The sequence below is a fragment of the Mustela lutreola genome, chromosome 5 (assembly GCF_030435805.1).
Source record: "Mustela lutreola isolate mMusLut2 chromosome 5, mMusLut2.pri, whole genome shotgun sequence".
In the NCBI taxonomy this organism is placed as follows: Eukaryota; Metazoa; Chordata; class Mammalia; order Carnivora; family Mustelidae; genus Mustela; species Mustela lutreola.
The window spans coordinates 6,107,624-6,131,386 of NC_081294.1; positions in this window are offsets into that span (position 1 = coordinate 6,107,624).

The following is a 23,763-nucleotide window of genomic DNA, read 5'->3' on the forward strand; positions in this document are numbered from 1 at the left end:
AGGGATTTGTTATTCTGTCTGAACTACATTGTAATCTGGGAAACTTAAAATAAATACTCTGACATCTAGAGCTGACCACAAAACGAGGAGACTAAAATCTTGGGGTGTGGCCCAGTACAGGAGAACTTCATTCCAGGGTGAATTTTCTGTATAAATTCAAGAACACAGATTCTCTGTGGTGTCTACACAGGGACCAACGTACAAAGTACAATACCAAAGGTTCATCTTAATTGCCACAGGTGCACCAGGTGAGAAGGAGGGTGATCTCCATGGTAACCGGGCTCAGCAAATTCAAGTGTAGTTCAAATTAGGGCTTCTTGCTCTTAATGTACTTCTTCCCATGACAAAATGCTAGCTATCTTCCTGAAGTTAATAAGAAAACATTCCTTCGGCAATTTTTTCTCCTAGAACGTTTAGACTCTTGCAAACAAAGGGCTAAAACTAGACAAACAAATGAGGTTCCTCTCACAGAAGGTCTCTGAGTGTGTCCTCGGTTACCAAAGCCTACATTTAAAATATATGCTCAAAAGCAAAATCAGAGAATTTCAGGATTTTTCAAATTGATCTCATGCTATTGTTATGTCCTCTTCTTCTAAGCACACATGAGTGTTAAAAAAAAAAAAAGAAAGAAAGAAAAATGTAGGTCAGAGCCACTATCCAGGCGTGACAGGAGAAGTGAGGCTTACTGACCTCAATTACTGTCTATGTCCTATCTTCAACAAAAGAGCAGGTGCCCAGATCCAGATAAGGCAGAAGCAGACATTGGCGTTTGTTAGTATAATTATCAAGAGAAATAACGGTATCCAGAAATACCAGGAAGTGATGATGTCCCTGGAATCAAACCTGAGGCAGGAGCAGAAGGATGAAGGGTGTAAGCTTGAAGGTAAAGCCACACATGAGCTGGGGTCTACAGCCAATGTCTATGTATGGATGAATCTCCATGCATCGGTCTCTGGTCCCTGTGCCTAACGGTGAGCTCAGAGGTCCTTGTAACACAGTGCCCTAGCATCAGCCTCTGTAACTATGACCTGTCTCCCACCTACTCCTCATCCTGATTCTGCTGCTCTGTTATATTCTCCCAAAGAACTTCCAAACTTCGCTCCCTACAACCCGTCATGCACGTTGCTGTGGGATGTTCTATTTGACATCAATTTGATAATGCCTTTTCCTTGATCAGAAAGCTGCACTGGCTCCCTTCTGCCCAGGGCAAGTTCAGCTTCTTTCTCCCAAACAGACCCTGAGGACAGGTTTCCCCTTTGAGAAGACATGGTTAGCCTTGCACATGTGTATTTGAAGTCTGATCCAGGTTTCCTGCAGGGGAGGCTGAGGACCCCCATGCATACACAGGGCTGTGGTGGTCCTGCTTCTTATTCCTGCCCAGAATGAAGGGCGTGGTTTGATAGCATGGGATGAAGAAAACAAAAACTTCACATTTACTGTATTTGAGAAAAATAGTCCACTATTATAGACACAGCCATAAAGATTGTAGAAGTTAGAAAACTAATTTTTATTTTCTATTTATTTTTATGAGATTCTAAATACTTGCAAAATTTTATATGTGTACAATTGTATCTTAGACATTTAAAAAAATTTTAATTCCAGTCTAATAAATGCACAGTGTTATATTAGTTTCAGGTTTGCAATATAATGATTCAGCAATTCTACGTACTGCTCAGTGTTCCTCATCATATGTGTACTCACTTCTCTTCTCTTCTTCCACGCAGCCCCTTACCTCCTCCTCTCTGATAACCACCGGGTTGTTCGCTATAGTTAAGAGTCTATTTTTGGGGGGTGAAAAATAGGCTTTCGCCTGGGCCGCTCAGTCAGTTTAGCGTCTGCCTTTGGCTCAGGTCATGATCCCACGTCCTGGGATTGAGTCCTGTGTCCGGTTTCCTGCTCAGCGGGGGGTCTGCTTCTCCCTCTGGCTCTGCTGGTCCCCCTGCTTGTACCCACTCTCTTTCTCTCTGTCAGGTAAATAAAATCTGTTGAAAAAAGGGTCTACTTGTTCAATTTTATCTTTTTTCTTTGTTTGTATTGTTTCTTAATTACTACATATGAATGAAATCATATGGTATTTGTCTTCCTTTGACTGACTTATTTCAGTTAGCATTATATCCTCTAGATCCACCCATGTTGTTGCAAATGGCAAGATTTCATTCTTTTTATGGGTGAATAGTATTTCATTGTGTATATGTGTATATATATATGAACTCTTCTTCATCCATTAACCTATCAACGGACATTTGGGCTGCTTGCAAATCTTGGCTATTGTAAATAATGTTGCAATAAACATAGGGGTGCACGTATTCCTTTGAATTAGTGTTCTTGTATTTTGGGGGTAAATAACCAGGAGTGCGATTACTGGATCATAGGGTAGTTATATTTTTAACTTTCCGAGGAAACTTCATACTGTTTTCCACAGTGGCTTCTCCAGTTTGCATTCCTGCTAACAGTACAAGGGAGTTCCCTTTTCTCCACATCTTTGCCAACACTTGTTGTTTCTTCAGTTTTTGATTTTATCTATTTTGACAGGTGAGAGGTGATATCTCATTGTAGTTTTGATTTGCATTTCCCTGGTGATGAGTGATGATGGGAATCTTTCCTGGTGTCAATTGGCTATTTGTATGTCTTCTTTGGAGATATGTCTATTTAAGTCTTCTAATTTTTTAACTGAATTATTTGTTTTTTGGGGGATTGAGTTTTATAAGTTCTTTGTATGTTTTGAATACTGACCCTTCTTCAAAAATCTCTTAAGTAGGTTGTCTTTTAGTTTTGTTGATTTATTTCCTTCATTGTGCAGGAGCTGTTTATCTTCCTGTAGTCCCAATGGTTTATTTTTGCTTTTTTTCCCCCTTGCCTCATGAGCACAGATCTAGAATTGTTGCTACAGCTTATATCAGAGAAATTACTGCCTGCGCTCTCTTCTAGGATTTTTATGGTTTCAGGTCTCACATGTAGGCCTTTAATCTATTTTGAGTTTATTTATTTATTTTTAAAGATTTTATTCATTTATTTGACAGAGATCACAAGTAGGCAGAGAGGCAAGCAGAGAGAGAGGAGGAAGCAGGCTCCCTGCTGAGCAGAGAGCCCAATGCAGGGCTCAATCCCAGGACTCTGGGATCATGACCTGAGCCGAAAGCAGAGGTTTAACCCACTAAGCCGTCCAGGCACCCCGATTTTGAGTTGTTTTTGTGTATAGTGTAAGGAAGGGGTCCAGTTTCATTCTTTTGCATGTATCTGTCTGGCTTTCCCAACACCATTTGTTGAAAAGATATTTTTCCTTTTAGATATTCTTTTCTGCTCTGTCGAAGATTTATTGGCCAAATACTTGTGGGTTTATTTCTGGGTTTTCTGTTCTATTTCATTGATCTGTGTGTCTATTTTTATGCCAGTACCATACTCTTGATTACTACAGTTTGGTAGTATCTCTTGAAATCTGGGATTGTGATACCTCTAGTTTTATTGTTCTTTTTCAAGATTGCTTTGGCTCTTTGGGGTCTTCTGTGGTTCTATGCAAATTTTAGGATTATTTGTTCTAGTTCTATGAAAAGTGCTGTTAGGGTTTTGATAGTGAGGGCATTAAATCTGTAGATTGTTTTGAGTAGTATAGACATCCTAGCAGTATTTGTTCTACAAATCCATAAGCATGGCATATCTTTCCATTTGTGTCATCTTCAATTTCTTTCATCAGTGTTTTATAGTTTTCAGAGTACAAGTCTTTCACCTCCTTGGTTAACTTTATTCTTAGGTAATCTACTATTTTTGATGCAATTGTAAATGGGACCATTTTCTTAAATTCTCTTACTGCTACTTCATTATTAATGTATAGAAATGCAACAAAATTCTGTATATTGATTTTGTATCCTGCAACCATATTGAATTCATTTATTAGTTCTAAGAGTTTTTTTTGGGTGGAATCCTTAAGATTTTCTATATATAACATCATGTCATCTGCAAATAGTAGAAGTTTTACTTCTTTCTTATAAATTGGATTCCTTTTCTTTCTTTTTCTTATTTGATTGCTATGGCTGGTACTACCATTACAATATTGAATAACAGTATTGAGAGTTGACATCCTTGTCTTGCTCTCATATTAAGGAAAAAGCTCTGTTCTTCAACATTGAGTATGATGTTAACTGTGGGTTTTTCATATATGGCCTTTATTATGTTGCAGTATGTTTCCTCTAAACCTACTTTGTTGAGGATTTTTATCATGAATGGATGTTGTACTTTGTCAAATGTTTTTCTGCATCTATTCATGACCATATTGTTTTTATCCTTTCTCTCACTGATGTGATGTATCATGTTGATTTATTTGCAAATATTGAACTATTCTTGCATTCCAGGAATAAATCCCACCTGATGGTGGAGAAAGACTTTTTAAATGTGTTGTTGGATTTGATTTGCTAACATTTTCTTGAGGATTTTTGCATCTATGTTTATCAGAGATATTGGCCTATAGTTCTATTGTTTTGTAGTCTCTTTATCTGGTTTTCATATCAGGGTAATGCTGGCTTCTTAGAATGAGTTTGGAAGCTTTCTTTCCTTTTCTATTTTCTGGAGTAGTTTGAGAAGAATAAGTATTGGCTTTTCCTTAAATGTTTGATAGAGTTCACCTGTGAAGCCACCTGATCCTGGACTTTTGTCTATTTGTGAGTTTTTGATTATTGATTCAATTTCATTGCTGTTAATTGATTTCTTCAATTCTTCTATATCTTTCTGATTCAGTTTTGGGAGATTGTGTTTCTAAGAATTGATCAGTTTCTTCTAGGTTGTCCAATTTGTTGGCATATAAATTTTCATAATATTTTCTTATAATCCTTTGTTTATATTTGTTGTGGATTTTTACTTCTTTTATTTTATTTGATTTCCAGCCTCTTCTTCTTCTTCTTTTTTTAATGAGTTCTGCAAAAGTTTATCAACTTTATTGATCTTTTCAAAGAACCAGTCCCTGGCTTCATTAATCTGTTCTATAGTTTTTGTTTGTTTGTTTGTTTGTTTGTTTCAATTTTGTTTATTTCTGCTCTAGTCTTTATTACTTCCTTCCTTCTATTGGTTTGGAGTTTTATTTGTTCTTTTTCTGCTCCTTTAGGTGTAAGGTTCAGTTTTTTATTGAGATTTTTCTTACTTCTTGATGTATGTCTGTATTGCTAGGAACTTCCCTCTTAAAATAGTTTTCACTATATCCCAAATATTTTAGGCCATTGTGTTTAATTTTCATTTGTCTCCATGTATCTTTTAATTTTCTCTTTGATTTCTTGTTTGACCATTGATTGTTTAGTAGCATGTTATTTAACCTCCATGGATTTTTGTTTTTTCCAATTTTTTTTTTTTTTTTTTTTTTTTTTGTGGTTGATTTCTAGTTTCATAACATTGTGGTTGGAAAGATGGATAGTATGACTTCAATCTTTTGTATTTGTTGAAATTTATTTTGTTGTCTAATGTGAACTATTGTGGAGAAAGTGTGTTCTTGAAAATAATGTATATTCCACTGTTTTAGGATGGGATATTCTGAATATTTATGTTAGACCCATTGTCCAAAGTGTTATTCAAAGTCTCCATTTCCTTCCTATTTTCTGAGTGGATGACATGTCCATCAGTACAAATGAAGTGTTAAAGTCCCCTGATATTATTGTATTACTATTGACTAGTTCCTTTGTTTATTATTAAATGTTTTATGTATTTGAGTGTGCTGATGTTGGGTGCAGATCTTGTTATATCTTCTAGTTGGATTGTCCCCTTTATTATTATATAGTGTCTTTCTTTGTCTCTCTTTACACTCTTTGTTTTAAAGTCTATTTTATCTAATATAATATTGCTGCCCTTTCTTTCTTTTGACTTCCATTTATATGATAAATGTTTCTCCATCACTCATTTTCAATCTGCTGATATCTTTAGGTCTGAAATGAGTCTTATAAGAAGCATATATATATAGGTCTTGTTTTTGTTTTGTTTTGCTTTGGTTTTGGTTTGACATTTTGGGGATGGGTTTTTTTTTTTTTTTAAAGACTGATTATGTGGATATATTCTATTTTTTTTTTTTTTTTACAGATTTTATTTATTTATTTTACAGAGAGAGATCACAAGTAGACTGAGAGGCAGGCAGAGAGAGAGAGGGAAGCAGGCTCCCTGCTGAGCAGAGAGCCTGATGTGGGACTCGATCCCAGGACCCTGAGATCATGACCCAAGCCGAAGGCAGTGGCTTAACCCACTGAGCCGCCCAGGCACCCAGGGATGGGGGTTTTAGCCACTCTGTCACCCTATGTCTTTTGATTGGAGTGTTTGGTCCATTTACATTCATAGTAATTATTGATAGGTGTGTACTTACTGACATTATGTTACTTGTTTTATGGGTTTTTTGGTTGTTTTTCTGTGTTCCTCTCTTCTTTTGCTCTCTTTTTTCTTGGTTTACTAGCTTTATTTAGTGATATCCTTGAGTTCCTTTCTCTTTAATTTTTGCATATCTATTATTGGTTTTTGATTTGTGGTTACCTTTAGGTTTATATATAACATCTTATGCTGTAGTGGTCTATATTAAGTTGATGGTTGCTTAAATTTGAAACATTTCTAAAATTACTAAATTTCTTTTAAAACAACATTTCTTTCTTTCTTTATTTATCAAAGGGGGAGAGAAAAAATGCACATAAGCAGGGGGTGTGGCAGGTCGAGGGAGAAGCAGGTTCCTCACCAAGAAAGGAGCCTGATGCTGTACTCAATCAAAGAATTCTGTGATCATGAGCAGAACTGAAGACAGATGCTTAACTGACAGAGCTGTCCACAAATCCCTAAAATCACTGAATTTCTATTCCTCCACCAGCATATGGTGTCATATTTACATTCCTTTATTTTATGAACCCCTTGATTGATTTTTATAGATATACTTAATCTTACTGTTTTTGTGCTTCCTACTTTCTTACTTCTACTTGTGGTCTTCCATTTCTGCTCAGAGTCCCCCTTAACATTTCTTGTAAGGTTATGTTAGTGGTGATGCATTCCTTTAAATTTTGTTTGTTTGTTAACTTCTGTTTTTTATTCTGAATGACAACCTTCCTGGATAGTGTATTCTTAGATGCAGGTTTTCTTCTTTCAGCATTTTGAACATTTCATGCCACTCTCTTCCACCCTTTGTGCTCAGAAATCGGGTGATTGCCTTATGGGGTTTCCCTTTTATGTAACTTGTTTTTTGTTTTGTTTTGTTTTTGTCTTTTGTTGGTGTTAAAATTCTCTATCACTACTTTTTTCCACTTTAATTACTATGTGTCTTCAAGTGGACCTTCTTGGGTTAATTTTTTTGGGTCTCTCTGTGCCACCTGGAGCTGCATTTCTGTTTCTTTCCCAGATTCAAGAAGTTTTCAGCTATTGTTTCTTCAAATAATTATTTGCTCCCTTTTCTCTCTTCCTCTCCTTCTAGCATCCTTACTATGTGAACATTATTACCCTTGATAGTGTTGTTGCATTCCCTTAATCTATTTCATTGTTTTTTTTATTATATTTTTCTCTCTCCTGTTCAGTTTGATTGCTTTCCATTAATCTATCCTCCAGGTTGCTGATCCATTTGTCTGTTTCCTTTAGTCTTCTACTTATTCCCTCTAGTGTGTTTTTAATTTCAGTTATTGAGTTCTATATCTCTGATAGGTTCTCTTATGTTTTCTATCTTCATTGAGGGTCTTACTGAGGTCCTCCACTCTTTTCTCAAGTTCAGTGAGTATCTTTATGACTGTTACTTTAAATTTTTTATCAAGCATATTACTCATCTCTGTGCCCTTTAGCTCTTTTGTTGTGATTTTGTCCTATTCTTTCATTTAGGACATGGTCCTCTGTCTCCTCATTTTATTTAACTCTCTGTCAGTTTCTCTGTGCTAGAAAAGTCAGCTACATCTTCTACTCTTAAAAGTAGTAGCTTTATGAAGAAGGGGTGCTGTAGTGCAGTGTACCATGTTCACCAGAACCTGATACTTCAGGGTGTCTCATATGAGTGTTGCATGTGCCCTACTGTTGCAGTGAGCTGTTTTTGTCTTCAGTCCAGTCATCTGCAATTACCCTCTTTGCCTGCTGTGAGCAGGGTTTGGTCCCTGTGTTGTTAGTGAGCCATCTGGGGTCACCTTGGGTTGAGCTGAGTCAGACCAGAGCTATAAAAAGAACTGCAGGGCACTCTTTTTATGTTATCCCCTGAGAAGCTTTCATTGATGGGCAAAACCTGTAGTCAGACCAGATGTCTGCCCCAGCTCACTTTGTGGCCACCGCCAAACTGGTGTGTGTGTGTGGTTTTCTCCCCCAGCCCCATTGTAGGAGTCATTTTGGGGTGGTGTTGGTTCCTGACATGGCTGCTTGCATACTGCTGCTCTTGTGGCACTGCATTGAATGGACTCCTGCCAGGGTAATGTTGGAGGAGGCAGGTCTGCAGGAGAGTGTGGGGGTGGGGTGCAATGTGCCAGTAAGGTCTCTGCAAGTCTGCTGCAAGATGGCACCTGAAACCATCCTGAAAAACTCCTGTTGGTGCTGGGTTGGAGAGGCATGTCCACAGGAAGCTAGGTAGAGAGTGTTGTTGTTGCACTAGTTCCTGCAGATGTCTGTGTCTCTAGGCTGGGATATGAGGAGGGAAATGGCATCCACTGTTCTTAGAGAGGTCTCCCAAAGATCCCTGCTCCTCCGGCACACACTCTGAGATTAGCAACTAATCTTCATCCTGTATACACCTAGTGTTTTTCAAACTGCTTTTTCTGTCCTGTATCTCAGTGGGCTCTTTCGTACTCTGTCTTTTTAAGGCTAGGGACTCAGTTTCCTATTGTCCTCCTAGTTCTTCCAAGACTGAGACTACTGATATTTAAAGTTTCAGGTGTTAAGCCCCCTGATTATAAGAACTTATGAAGTTAGACCTCTCTGGTTTTCAAACCTGAATGATATGAGGATTTGTCTTATCAGTGTAGGTCCCCTAAGCCTGTGGTGCCTGGTGTGGGGTCTGCTTCTCTCCCCTCTGTCCTCTTTTCATGTCCTTCCCACTTATGGACAGTCCCACAGGTCCATTTGGCTCCAAACAATGTATCCACCCTTCCTACCCTCTTCAATGTGGACTCATATCTACTTTAAGCTGTGGAGAATCTGTTCTGATAGTCTTTGGCTCATGTTCTGGGTTATTTATACTGATAAGAGTGTTATCTAGGTGTACCCATGGGATGAGGTAAGCTTAAGATCCTTCTACTTCACCATCTTCCCTGGAAGTAGAACAATTTATTTTTAGATTCTACTACATTTAGATTCTACTACATTCTACAAAATTGTTTTGACAAGGGTGTCTGTTGGTGTGTGTGTGTGTGTGTGTGTGTGTGTGCACAATTAATCTAATTAATCATACATTATCTCAAGAGTATGCAAGACTCATCTCCTATAACTCACACTTGGCTGGGGACAGAGAAAAGGCTATGACCACTGAAGGAGTGGGCCAGGGATTGTCCTTGGAAGCTCTAGGCTCTTTTGCATTAATTGAAGGAAGAAAACAGTTCCTGGAACATTCTTGGGACCTGGAATGCTGAAGGACATTCTAGAGAGGCTCATACACACACTTTTGGGGAAGAGGATGGAGTACGGGGCAAATCCAATTTCAAATCCATCCCAAATCAAAACAAATATCTGCAATGTGACATTAAGAACTCTTTCAAATGAAAAGATAAAAACGTTAGAAAAAAGGATAAATCAGATATGTAAGAAATATTTAAAAGTGGAAATTTAAATGATGATATTAATTTATCAGATTGGAGAAATTTATTAAAAGAAAGTGGTATCAGCATTGGCAGCAGTGGTAGAACTGGCAACTTGATGTTCCTCAGTGAAGTTTTAGTCAACAGAAACTTTTAGATCTCTCATTAAATCCCTTTGTCTTTGCACATCTCACCTAGAGAAATTGGCCAAGGGCTTTGAGATGAATATGATGGCCATCATGATAACCAATTAAGCTATAGGGAATGATCTTATCTTTCCATAAATAAGAACATTGGTTGAATGAATCACTGAGGTGAATGTATCCCACAGTGAGCCATATATCTGTCAACCAGTCCATCAAAGCATCCTGGGTGTGTAGTTGGCCCTCTGTCTTGTACCTATAGCTCCTGCTACTATGGGCATGTTATTTTGTGGATTAGTGAGAGACACCTTGTTGTCCCATCCTCATATGGTGCTTGGCATGAGAAAGGCCGTGAGCTGTGAAGTCAGAGCTTTGAAAGCTGCATCCCAAAGACCTGCACTGTTTCTCACCCAGCTAGGTAATTGGTAATTCAGATTCAATGCTAGGTAGAGTTACATAGAATCCAGGTGCAGGTCTCACACATACAAGTCTGTGGACAGAGATTTATAACAGGTGTGGGGCACCATTGGACCTAAGGAGTTAATAGTGTCAGAATTCCCAGGTAGGAAAATGCTCTGTTATATTTATTTACAAAGTAATGGAATTTCATTGAAATGGTTGTTATATTTATATTGCATATAAGTAATAAGAAATCAAGACATGCATATTATAGTAATTGGTATAGATAGTTATCCATTGACAGGTTATTGAATCAGTCTCTTCTCCCGACTAATATAAATGTATTACATTTTTTAATGGTGTTTGGAAGGAATGGTGTTTATTAAGCAAATAAATTCTAGATTCCAGTTCTCAAAATGTGGTTTCTGAGCCATCAGCCTCCTTGGTCTCAGCATCCCCTGGGAGCTTGTTAGCAATGATGAATTGTGGACCCTGCCCAAGACCTCCTGAAACAGAACATCTCCAGATTATTCCTATGCCAGTGCAAATGTTAGCCACGCTGGTCTAGGGAATTACTCTCAACCAGGTAGTCACAGAAGACCCCTGCCAGAATGCAAGTCACAAATGGCAGATCCATTTGACTTTTGGTTTTAGAACAAGAAAATATAGACTAAAGAGTGTGACCTTTCAATGTTATTGATTGTAACTAAATATAAACTTCAATTCTTGCTGTGTGTTAAAGTCACCTGGGGAGATTTCTAAAGATAATATGTCCCAGTCATCCTTAACACTACTGCATCCCAGCCAGTGGTCTAGGCTCCATCTGTATTCTTTAACAACCCCATGGTTCTAACATGTAGCTGGTATTGAGAACCCCAAAATTTGGACCCCCCATTGAGTTGCTTCTACTCTTCCTGACCCATGTTATAATCATTGGGAAATACAAGTTTCTTCAAATAAATTCACTTGATCTCCTATAATGAAAGTGACCACTTGGAATATGCTGCATATATAAGTAAACTGATGTCTCATATCATTCTACGTACCCCAGCCACTTAAAAAATATATATATATTTATTTATTTTGAGAGAGAGAGAGAGAGAGAGCATGGGGAGGGGCAGAGGAAGAGTGAGAGACTCTTCAAGCAGACTTCCCTCTAAACACAGAGCTTGACCCCAGGACCCCAAGATCATGACTTGAGCCAAATCGAGACTTGGCTGCTTAACTGACTGAACCACCCAGACGCCCCACATTAGATACTTCTTAGTCAGTTATTGCTGTTTCTGTAAGAGTACCTTACCTGTCCATTCCACCATTTTTTCCGTGGCACAATTCTGAAATAGTGTATAGATCAATTTACAAGAAAATTTTCACTAATATAGGCACTGTTCAAGTTTTAATCATATTTGATATTTTAAGCTCTTTTCTTACTGTGTTTCACATGCTTCCTAAACTCATGCTGAGCCTGTGTCTTTTTGGAAAAAATAGGAGGTATTTGAGTGGATAGAGTATCCTTACTTGTGAGCTTGGTAATGGCAAGCCATGTCATTAATAAGACTTCAGAGCAGAGAGAGAAGGCGTGATGATTTGAGTAAAGGCAGCAGGTCTAATCTAAAATTACTCACTTAATGCACTTGCATTAAGCAAATGAACCAGTAGCAAAAACATGTTTTAGCTATGAGAGTTAGTTTAGTTTGGTCTCCATTTGCTAATGTCTGATTCTGTTGGCAAGATTCTATAACATCAATTTACGCCAAATTCTTCTGTATTAGTGAAAAGCCATGAAATACACAAGTTATTTGAAATGCTTTTCTAGTTGAAGCATATTTTAATCAGGTTCAAAGCATATGGAAAAAATGGCCAATTAAGTAATAGAACAATTCAGACAGAGAGACAAGAAAAAAATAAAAAAAATTTGTATGAAAAGTTTCAGTCCATATTACGTGATAGATATTAGGTAACAGGCATCACAATACAGGTTTTCTCCACTATCCAGAAGTGGAGTGTTCCTATGAAACCTTTCTTAAGCCAAAATGATGTGAAGTGAAAAGTACATTAATATGGCCACAGATTTTTTTTTTTTTTTTTTTTGGTAAAGCAAACATCCTCTCTGGATCACTTCTGTTTAGTGAAAACAGGTACAAATATAGGTCTTCCACAAAGGTGGAATGGTGTAATGTGAACTTTTGGACAGTGGGGAATACCTGTATAACAAAGAGAGCTTGAATCGGTGAACTTGGGTTCACTTTAGCATTGCCTGTAAAGTTTTTCAAACTTAAAATAAAACTATGTGAGAACAATCAATTTTCAGATATAAAAATATGTGTGTTTAATGTTCAGCATGATTTCTAGAGTTTCCAGCATTGATGGGGAATTTAAATAATGCTTACTTCCAAGTGACCAGGGAAGAACAGGTAAAAATTTTGATACAAAAATCTTTGATATGAAAAAACTTTGATATGAACAGGTAAAAACTTTGATATGAAATGAAAATAAGAAATGCTTCTTCTGAAACACAAAAGTTATTCGGTCAGAGGATATTAATTAACCTTCTGCCCAATGAGCATAGAACTGTCTATTTCCTCGAGGAGGCGATTTTTTATTTCTGCATATTTTCCTCTCAGGATACAAGGCAACGAGTCTTCTATTTCAAGGTCATCTTTTCTGAGGAGCATGAAGCTGGAGAACAGGTTCTCATTAATCCTCAAGGCTTTTTGTGATAGACTTGGAGAAACACACCGCCAGTTGATAGGGTGAATGAGGACCCACAGTTACATAACACATTCTGTGACAAACACTGAACCTGTGGGAAAAGAACAGAGCAAGTCCATTGACATGCCACACACCTCCTATCAAATACCCACTTCCAACTTTGAATTTTCCATGAGCACTTCTAATATTCAAACAGATTTGCATTCATTCTGACCTAAATTTTACCTATTTCTTCTTGCTATATGTGGCATGTGCTTCCCCACCCCCAAAATTTAAAGACCTTACTATAACAGAAAACTTCAAAAGTAATTATTTAATACATACTTAATAATAGTTAATATTCAATAAATATTAATTAATATTAATTAATATTAATAAAAATTAATGAAGGATTCATGGTTACTATTTCCAGACTGTGAATCAGAATGGGCTATCCTCATTTCTCCTGCTTTGCAGTGGGCACATCAGCAGCCCACAGTGAAGGCAATGGAAATGTGGGGGCAGGTTAATGGGACTTTAATGGTTCTTTCTAGTGGAAATGGTTTGAAATGAATATTCAGATTATTTTAACAAAGGGCAAGATCTTGCAAGAAGAGGAAATATGAGAGAGTTTGATACAGAGGAGTCTGCGCCCAGCTCCGTGCCGTTGTTTTCACTCAGTGGGATCCCCTTTTCCCCTTGTAGGTAGGTCACCGTGTAATTGCACGACACCCCCTTCTCCCTTCACCCTCACCCTTGCTTAGAAAAAGTTCTTTTTTTTTCTTTTTTAGGGGGGAGGGTGGAGCAGAGGGTTGAGGCAGAGAGAGAATCTTAAGCAGGCTACCTGCCCCCGGTGAATGCTGATGCAGAACTTGATCTCACAATGAGTTCATGACCTGAGCTGAAATGAACAGTCAGACGCTTAACTGACTGAGCCGCCCAAGCACCCCGAGGAGAAGTTTGAATAAGCTTATTCAGACTAAAGTGTAATTGACTCATAAATGGATCCCTGACTCATCGCTCAGCAAGTATTTTTCTAAGAATGGAAACCAAGAAACAATTTCCTTATTTTTAAAAGGAAGACCCACTTGTCCGAAAGTACAGGGAGCCGTAGAATAAAGATGATAAAACTTCATCAATTTCCCTTAAAAATGATATAAGAGAAGTTTCCTGGTTCCTTAAAAATATTATTTTTATAAAAGAAGTTTTACAGCATTTAGAACTGTAAATATTCATATGACGTTTACAGGTGAAATATGAGGGTTCACGTATCCATTTCAGTTTTTCTGAAGTTACACTTCCACTGCCATATCTCAGTGGTGCCATTCCTCTCTCCTTTGCCCTGAAAGAGTAGTTACGGGGAAAGAATTTGAACATTGCTGTAAGACAGAGAAATGGCTCTCTTGATGAGACTCACTGGAAACAGGAGAAGTGTTTATTAACAGGGGGAAGGGAGCAGAGGCTGTAGCCACATGGCATTGTCAACTGTCAGCGGTACATGCAGAGGGAAGACAAAATTAAGCAATTGTCACCCTCCCTGAAATAACCATGCTGTGGCAGTGCCAAGGAGGGAGAGGCTCCCTCCATACCTTCAAAGATAAGCAAGGCAGCTCTCCAGAAGCTCTACATTTTAGGGTTCAAGATGACTTGTGGCTGATACACTCTAATTATAATTCTACTGCAGGGAACAAGGTGCTTACAGGAAAATCCTTGGTTAACAGCAGCATCTTGGAGAGTCTGTGGTGTTACAAGGTGGGCATCTGTTGTTTCTTTGCCCAAATGGGGAATGAGACATGTTAGACAACAGGTAGTAGGTAAAAGCTGAGGGGAAATTGGAACAATCGGTGGTTTCTTCTAGGGAGTATCTGCAGCAAATAGGCAACATGGGTCCACAGGAAGCTATGCTGCATTCTCACCAACTCCTCCTCTTATGTTAGCTGGTGGCAGGACCAGTGTCATGGCTGTGATGGGTGTGGTCCACAGGCACCCACATCCAGAAGGGCCCCTATGTTTGACTCAGTGCTCTGCTGTCATTACCTTGAAATTTTAAATAATTTTTGGACAAGAGAATCAGCATTTGATTTTGCATCTGACCCTGAAAATTATGAAGCTGATCCTGCTGGTGAAAAGGATACTCATAGAAGAACAGAGGATCTGAAGTGTGGATGCCAACCGTCACATGGCTGCATTTTGCAATGTTGAAACTTAGAGTATGTTGGTTTGCTCCCTCTTTCACCCCTACTTATTGGCTCCCAAGCATCTGTGCTATGCTTCTAGCTGTAGAGAGGGCATCATGCTCTTCAGGTAGGATTGGGGCAGCAAGTTCCTGCAAGGTAATGGCTTAGCACAACACTCTTTAAATGCATTTAGCCTCTGATTAAAAAAAAAAAACAAAACCTTAAAATTGTACCTGATGCTCTGGTCCAGGAATCAGGAGGCTGGCTATCATGAGATCATTATTGCCTAGAGAGGAGACAGAAGAAAGCATGGGTTTCTCTCTGCTCACGACCCAGCAGTGCTCAGCATGGTTTCTCATGACTCCCCGAAAGAGGTGATTACAGTGTTGTCCTTGAATATGACAGGTTACTAATGATGTAGGATAGACTCAGCCCAGTAGCCCATATGGCCACTTTCTGTTGCAGATTCAGAGGTCTGCAGAGAAGGGCAGAGGTCAACAGCCCCCAGGAGCCTGGGCATCTGCTTTGGGGAGGGGAGGGTGTCATGGACTAGTCCACACCCCCTCTGCCTCAGTGCTGGGAAACATGGAAACTGCTGGAAGAACTGGGCTCGAAGAAGCTGAAATCGAACACTTGGTTTGGCTACCTTTGATTGCTGTTTTTCATCATTATTTCTGTCTCCACCGCAGCCTTTTTACTTGGCTACTGTTGGGGAAAGAGAAAAGCTGAACAAGTAGAGATTACATATTTGATGCCCTGTGGGGAATGAGTGGAAATCAGAAGCACCAGGAAGCTCCTCCACCTGCTGAGATACCTGTCCAGAGGACGTGGGATTCCTGGCGCTGATCCGTGGCTTAATGGGATACAAGATACCACCATGAGAGAAAACTACATCCCCCCCACACAGAAGGGAGTGAAGGGGAAGAAAACACGCTGCAAATCTCTGAGAGGCTTTAGTAACCCAATAGCATGATTATTCAGTGAGCAGCTTAGCAACAGACTCATATGATCACAGAGGCACAGGAAATTTCCTCTTCCAGAGAGGAACGGATGAAGGGTGTGACAAAATGAACTAATTCAGAGTTAATGAAGCTAGGGAAGGAGATGATAATATGTTTTGAGGGTAGCGGTTCAACCAAGGAGGCAGAATTCTATTTCCTATGGCCTAAAATGTGAAAGAAAATGAATGACTCTGAACATTGTCTTTTACAATAGAAAAACACAATACTTAAGTGTTTTAAAAGAAAATATTATTCAAGTAATGCTGTCATATCACATAAGCAAAACCAGGAAACATGTTCTCTTGCTCACATAAAAGTGATAAAAGTCATGGATAAAAGCAAACATATAACAGATAGACAAGCAGTTGCAGAGAATTAGGAATAGGGCCCTTCAGAGGAGACACCCTGGGAATATGGGGGGGGTGCCTTGAAGAGAGCATCTTCAGCTCGCAAGAAGTCACTAAAGGTGAGCCACTGAAAGATGCTTATGGTTAGATATGGCAGCCAAGAACAATTAAGAACTTCCTTTATTGGAACATTTCTGATTTTGAAATATCTTTTTCTTCTTAAAATTTGTTACAGAAATGTGTAACTGATGCTTCGACTTATAGCATATATAAAGTAACAAATGATCCAATGTGCACATTTTAAAAGTTTATTTTCATGGAATAATTGCAAATATGAAATTGTAGTAGATTGTCAAAATATAAGTCGTTCCAATCTTATTAATGAATTATAATTTTCACTATGATGAAACAATGTTAGATTGTTTAAAACAAAGTTTAAAACAAACTTCTACATAGTATTTTGAGTGAGAGGAAATTTTATCTTTAGTGAAACATAAATATTCCATTTAATCCTTTTTTAAATTAAAAAACACTTTGCAAATTTTAAGTCACTGAATTCTAATACAAATGTTAGAGTCAGCTTTTCAAGTTTTACAAGAATGTCTGCTTCTATTTTGACAAAAAGTTTATTGAATTTATAAATAATTTGGAGAGAATTTATATCATAGCACGATTTATTTTTTGATGTATGAACATGGTATATTTCCCAGTTTATTTAGCTATTCTTTAATTTCTTTTTCAATGTTTTATAGTTCTCAGTTTACAGCTTTTGTACATAGCTTGTTCAATTTATCCCTAAGTATTTTGTGTTTTATTATGTTATTTTATGTTGGGGGTGGAGGGGAGACAAAAGGGCAGGCTGGAGAGGGAGAGAGAGAAACTTAATCAGGCTCCATGCTGGGCTCAATGTAGAGCTGGATCTCTCAACCCTGACATCATGACCAGAGCCGAAATCAAGAGTCACGTGCTAAACCCACTGAGCCACTCAGGTGCCCCATGATGCTATTTTAAACGTTCATTTTTTATTTCAATTTTCTGTTGCCAGCATATAAAATAGAATTGATATTGCATCCTATGACCTTGAAGAAGAAAGAGGCTTTTCATAGATATTTTGTTTTTGTTTTTGGGTTTTTTTTTTGGCAGATAACATACCTTCTGCAATAAAGATAGTTTTATTTCTTCTTATCTGATTTATCTAGTTCTGCATAATAAATTACCTCAAAATTAGTTGCATGAAAGGACAAACATTCATTACGTCATGGTTTCTGTGGATCGGAGATCTGGATGTGACTTACTTGGTTAGGTTCCTCTGGCTTAAAGTCTCTCATGGCATTCCTCTGGGAACAATTATGCTGTTGGCTTGGGACGTGGTTTCATATGGGGGCTCATCTGAGGTGAGGAGATCTACTTCCAAGCTTACTCCATGGCTGTTGGCAGGTCCTGGTTCCTTCTCATTTGGAATTTGTCATAGGTTTCCAAGGTGAACTCATATCATGGCTCTTGGTGATCTAACAGAGAAGGATCCAGAGAATGCCCAGGGGAAGCCATAGTCTTCTTAGAATTTCATAGTGAGAGTGACATCCTATTACATCTGCCACATTCTGTTTGTTAGAGGCAGATCAATAAGTCCAGTCCACACTCAAGGGTTAGAGATTATGTAATGGTAAATGCCAGGAAGTGGGGGCCATCTTACAAGCTTCCTACATACTTTCCAATCTGTATGGCATTTATCTCATTTACAACTCTTGAATTATTGAAATGACTAGGACTTCCAAAAGAACAACATAATAAATGTGGAGAAAGAAGATACCTTGATCTTTGATTCTGCTGTTAGGTATATGAAAGCAGTATTTTATCATTAGGCATATGGCTAAGTATAAGTTTTTTATAGAAGCATTTTTATCTGATTAAGGAAGTTCACCTATATTCTGATTTTATTGAGGTTTCTTTTTATCATGAATAGGTGTTGAACTTTAGCAATTATGTATTTTTAAACTATTAACATGATACTATCGTTTTCTCCTTTGTTAGTGAAATTATTTAGTCTATTTAATAAACTTTGCTGACTGACATTTCAATGTTAAACCAAACTTAGGATAGTTAGAATATCTATCATCTATCTATCTATCTATCTATCTATCATCTGTCATCCATTTCATCTATTATCTATCATCTATCTATCCATCTCTCTATAAGTAAGATAAATTACTATGTGCACAAGATTTTTGCCAAGGTTTGGAGTGTTGCATTTCTGGAAAAGGAATCTGTGGATAGTGTAGACGTGGTGATATATGTAATGACCAATGGGATTTATTTTTGTATCAGAGGAATGCAGAAGATAAGCTCATTCTGGCATAGGAAACATACTGAGAGGAAGGAATATATTGTCCCATGTTACTAAGAAGTCCAGGGATGGATCAGGTTTCTGTACGGCTGGATCCAGGTACTCCAATAAGATCAGAAGGATTCTGAATCTTCCTTTTTGTTCAGGTTGTTTCTACACAGCTTCTTCCTGCAGATACGCTTTCTCTACACAGAGGGCAAACGAGCAACTAATATTCCAGACCTCTTATCTTTTCAGGGAAGAAGCATGTGCTTGCCCCCAAATTCCATATTGTAATCTCAGGCAACACCCAAATATATCTTTTGCGTCATTTCTCAGTCCTACCACTATCATTGTGGCATTTCCCTCTTCTTCTGTTTGGGACAGGTCATAGTGACTAAAGGGCTCCCACCACGAGCCCTCCTGCTGTTGGGGAAAATTCCCTAATGGGATGTATTACCCAGCCCTAAACAAGAAGGACATCTTCATGAATGAACCTGGAGGGCATTATGCTAAGTGAAATAAATCAGAAGGAGAAAGACAATACTATGTGATCTCATTTATATGTGGAACCTAAAAGACAGAGAGATAAAGAGAATGGACTTGTAGATAGAGAATGGATTCACGGTGCAGGGGGTGTTGAGATGGGTGAAGGGCGTCAAAAAGAGCAAACTTCGTTATAAAATGAGTAAATCATGCGGATGTCAGGTACAGCATGGTGATTGTACTTAATAATACCATTTTACCTATTTGGAAGCTTCTAAGAGAGTAGATCTTAAAAGTTTTCATTACCAGATGAAAATTTTTGCAAAAATGTATGGTAATGGATGTTAATGAGACTTATCATGGTGAGTATTTCACACTACATACAAATATTGAGTCATTATGTTGTAGTCCTGAAATTAAAATTATGTTGTATTTCAATTATATCTTAGTTAAGAAAAAGAGAAAGTGAATGCAGTGGGAGGGCATGCAGACTGGTGGAAACAGAACTCCTATTCTTTGACAAGTCTGTTCTTTGTTTTATTTTGGGGCTGTGTGCTTCTCCAGAGAAGCATGCTTCCAGTGGAAACCCTGGAGTTCTCCCAGCAGATTAAAAAGGCAGAGAGAAGCAGGGACAGTGTCTAATCTGTTCTTCCGGCATACTAGCCCCTTCTTGCATGCATACATACTCCCCAACATACATGTGCCACAGGTCCTCAATCTCAGACATGGGGGGAGAAGGCTTGGAACTCATTCCTTTTTGAGTCTTAATAGTGAGAGCTCTTGGGTAAGAGATAAAATTATAATGATATGCACTTAAAAGGCATTGCAACTTTCTGTCTGCATGCTAAGTATTTATGCATTATTTTCCTAACCAAATTATAAACTCACCGTGATGTACCATGCTATCTTCCACATACTTAGCATAGCACAGAAACACATGGAATTATTTGAATTAGTCTAGTACCTGTAATGTTTTCCTAGAGATGCCATAGCAAATTACAGAAATGAATGGCTATGAGAGAAATTTATTTTCTCACAGTTCTGGGAAGGTTAGAAGTCTGAAATTAAGATGTTGGGGAAGCTAAGGTTCTGGGGAGCATGTTTTCCTATATCTTCTTAGTTTCTGCTGTTTCCTGGCAATTCTTGGGGTTCTTTGCCTTTTGAAATCATCACAAAATCACTGTCTCTACTGTTATGTGATGATCTCCCCTCTGTCTGTCTTTGCCTTCACGTGACATTCTTCTCTCCATGTGTGTCTGTGTCCAATTTCCTTCCTTATCTTCTCAATACCAGGCATTGGTATAGGGTCCACGTTAATCCAGTATCACCTCATGTTAACTTGATAACATCTGCAAAGACCTTATTTTAGATAAAATCACATTCCTCGGTACCAGGGGTTAAGACTGAAACACATCTTTTTTGGGGGACATAATCACCCCGTAACAGCGCCTCATTTAGAACTAGAAAGAAAATGAGCTCTGGTATGATTACGATACATGTATTTTCTGTAAAAATTTCCCTGAAGAGGCAATATTGTAGTGAAAACATGACATCATCTCCCTCAGCAATATTCTGGTGTCTAACAAATGGAAGTACTGGTGTAAAGCAGATTGTGTTTGATGAGTGGTAACAGGGCCAACAGCAGAATTATAGTCCCCCCTGATCTGCGAATCCACATGTTAGCTAGGGCTCACTCTGGCCTGTGAACAATTTGTGTGGATCTGTTCCTGCTCATTTTGACATGAACAGTAATGAGCATAGACAATACCTAATAAGTCTGATCACTTAAGGAGACCCATATTGCTTCTCAGTTGCACATTCTGTTCAGGGAAGTTGCTGTCAGCTATCCATGTGGAGCTCAGAAATATCCAGCAGTGTTATTACTGAGCTCCCAGGCCACGGGTGCTGTGCAGCCTGCATTTAGTTGGATTTTATAGTGACTGGGAGCAGCCAGGTTGTGTGACAAGAATGCACTGGGTTTCAAGGAATATTAGCATTAACTCTGTAACTGTAGGATGTTGGGAAGACCTGCCTTTCCCAGTGGGTCTTGATTTAGTGAGGTGTTTGTAACTATTTGAAGATTTTGTATTACTTTTCGGACGGACTGATCACAAATGCCAGGGAGCACGACGAAAATGCCCTTGATGCCTCGGAGGACAGTCTTGCATTGTTTAGCCTAATTATGTGCCAGGAACAGTGTGTTGCCTAGAACAAAAGTAAAGACCTATTTTGTTGATAACAACCCTTAAGGGTGAGTTAAGATGTTCATGCTCCGGGGAAGGTGTTATGAGTTGAACCGTGCCTTCACCAAAAAAAGATATGTTCAGAATGTGACCTTACTTGGAGATAAGGACTTGACAGAAGAAACTCAATTAAAATGTGGTCACAGGGTGGGGTGAAGGAAGTCCAGTGTGACTGATGTTCTTATAAAAATGGGACATTTAGGCACAGAGACAGACATTCATAGAGGGAAAAATGATGTGAAGACACAGGAAGAAGATGGTTTTCTATAAAACCAAGGAAATAGCCCCAGAGTAGATTCTCCCTCATGGCCTCAGAAGGAACCATTCTGCCAACTCTTTGATTTCAGATTTCTGGCCTCCAAACATGTGAAACGGTGTATTTCTGTTCTTTAAGTCACTCAGTCTGTGGTACTTTGTCACAGCGGCCCTGGAAGACTGGTGGGAACCTATTTGTCTACAACGTGGAGTATTTGGGCCCAAAAGACACCCAGCACATCTTCAGCAGGGGGGAGTTTAGCACTGGACCCCCTATTGTTAACATACATATTTTTGGAGTACGGGTTGTCCTTTCTTTGCTTTTCCAAGGTGATATCACTACTTTGCCCATTACTTTAATTTTTAGGCTCTGGTAGGCTAGATACTAGATGTATAGATATCCTTAAACAGAAAGGCAGGGTGTCTATATTCAGTGATATCTTTCTATGATTTAATTCTTTGGTACCCAAATCTCTTAGATGTCAGATGCCTAATGAAATTATAGTTTGGAGAATCGGAGATCCTTGAATTGTTTACATCATCTATTTTTGTTAGCTTTTCCTTTCTCTTTTGCATTCACCCTTTAATTAGGCTTCATAGTGATGGGTAACCAAGGGTTAAGTGCAGAGTCCCATGGAGAAGAGAATGTTATTAATCAGATGGAGCCTGCAATGCATTACCCCAGATAACTGAATGTTTCTACTGGGTTTTCTTTAAAGAACATGCCTTTATTCAAAGGCTTTTGATTGTGACAGCTCACTTAGCATAGGACCACAATATTTAAATTCTCCATGTTATTTGGAAAGGAAATCTGAAGTATCTGATGTATGTTATGTCTCAGTTTAAAAGTCTAGAGAAAAACATCGGTAGGAAAAAGCAAAGCACAAAGCCATCTAGTCAGTTTAATTTAGGGATGCTAATTTGGGCTCCGCCTCAATACCCAAGTGTAGGAAAATTTTCCAAAGGTGGCCAGATGCATTTTCAGCAAGCTCTAATTTTGTAGTTCTTCCTTATATTGAGAAAAAAAAATGTGCCTTACTGAAATTTCCTATAGCTATCATGTTTTGCACCTCAGTACTACAAATACATAATATAAAGACTGTCATTTTATTTTTATTTTTTATTTTTATTTATTTTATTTTTATTTTTTAATCACAATTACCATTTATTTAGTCCCTCCTAAATGTCAGAAATTTGTATGTTTCCTAACCCTTATAACAAACCCTTATAATTTTTATTGTCTTTCCTATTTTTTTTTCAGCGTAACAGTATTCACTGTTTTTTGCACCACACCCAGTGCTCCATGCAATCTGTGCCCTACCTAATACTGTCATTTTAATTGACAATTTACCAGAGACAGGCACTCAGTGAAAGATCTCCTTGATGTTCTCTGATACTGGGGCTAAACATGCTGACCTCCTCCAATCTTTCCTCACATGGCAAAGCTATGTGTGTCTATCCAGGTCACTTAGCTGTGAATACTGCTCAGTGTGGCCTTGTCCCTGTGCAAGGAGGGCCCAGGAACAGAATTCGAGGTTTTGACCATGTTCTCTGTGGCGCTAAGCACAGTGGGAAGTTGCTGCCGCCCATTTGACATGAGTCCTGAGCTGGCACAGAGGCCACATCCACATGTGGAGGTGAGTGAGTGTCCCCAGACAGCTGAAGGATTTGGATTCTTCTGAGAGTCACGTACAGTTTAGAACACAGCTCTATATTGCAAAACGGCTTTGGTAAACTACAGCCTGAATTCAAATCTGACCCACGATAATTTTTGTAAATAAAGTTTTATTGGAATTCAATCATATTTATTTATTTATGTATCGGCTGTGGCTGCTTTCATGCTCTAACTGTACAGTGAAAAGTTGCAACAGAGAGGATATGGCTTACAAATCCTTAAATATTTACTGTCAATATAAAAGTTACCAAAAACTTCTGCCAACTTCTTGTTATAGCATATCAGGTTTATAGTCTTTTCCTCTGAAATATCTGGCAGTTTTATTTTC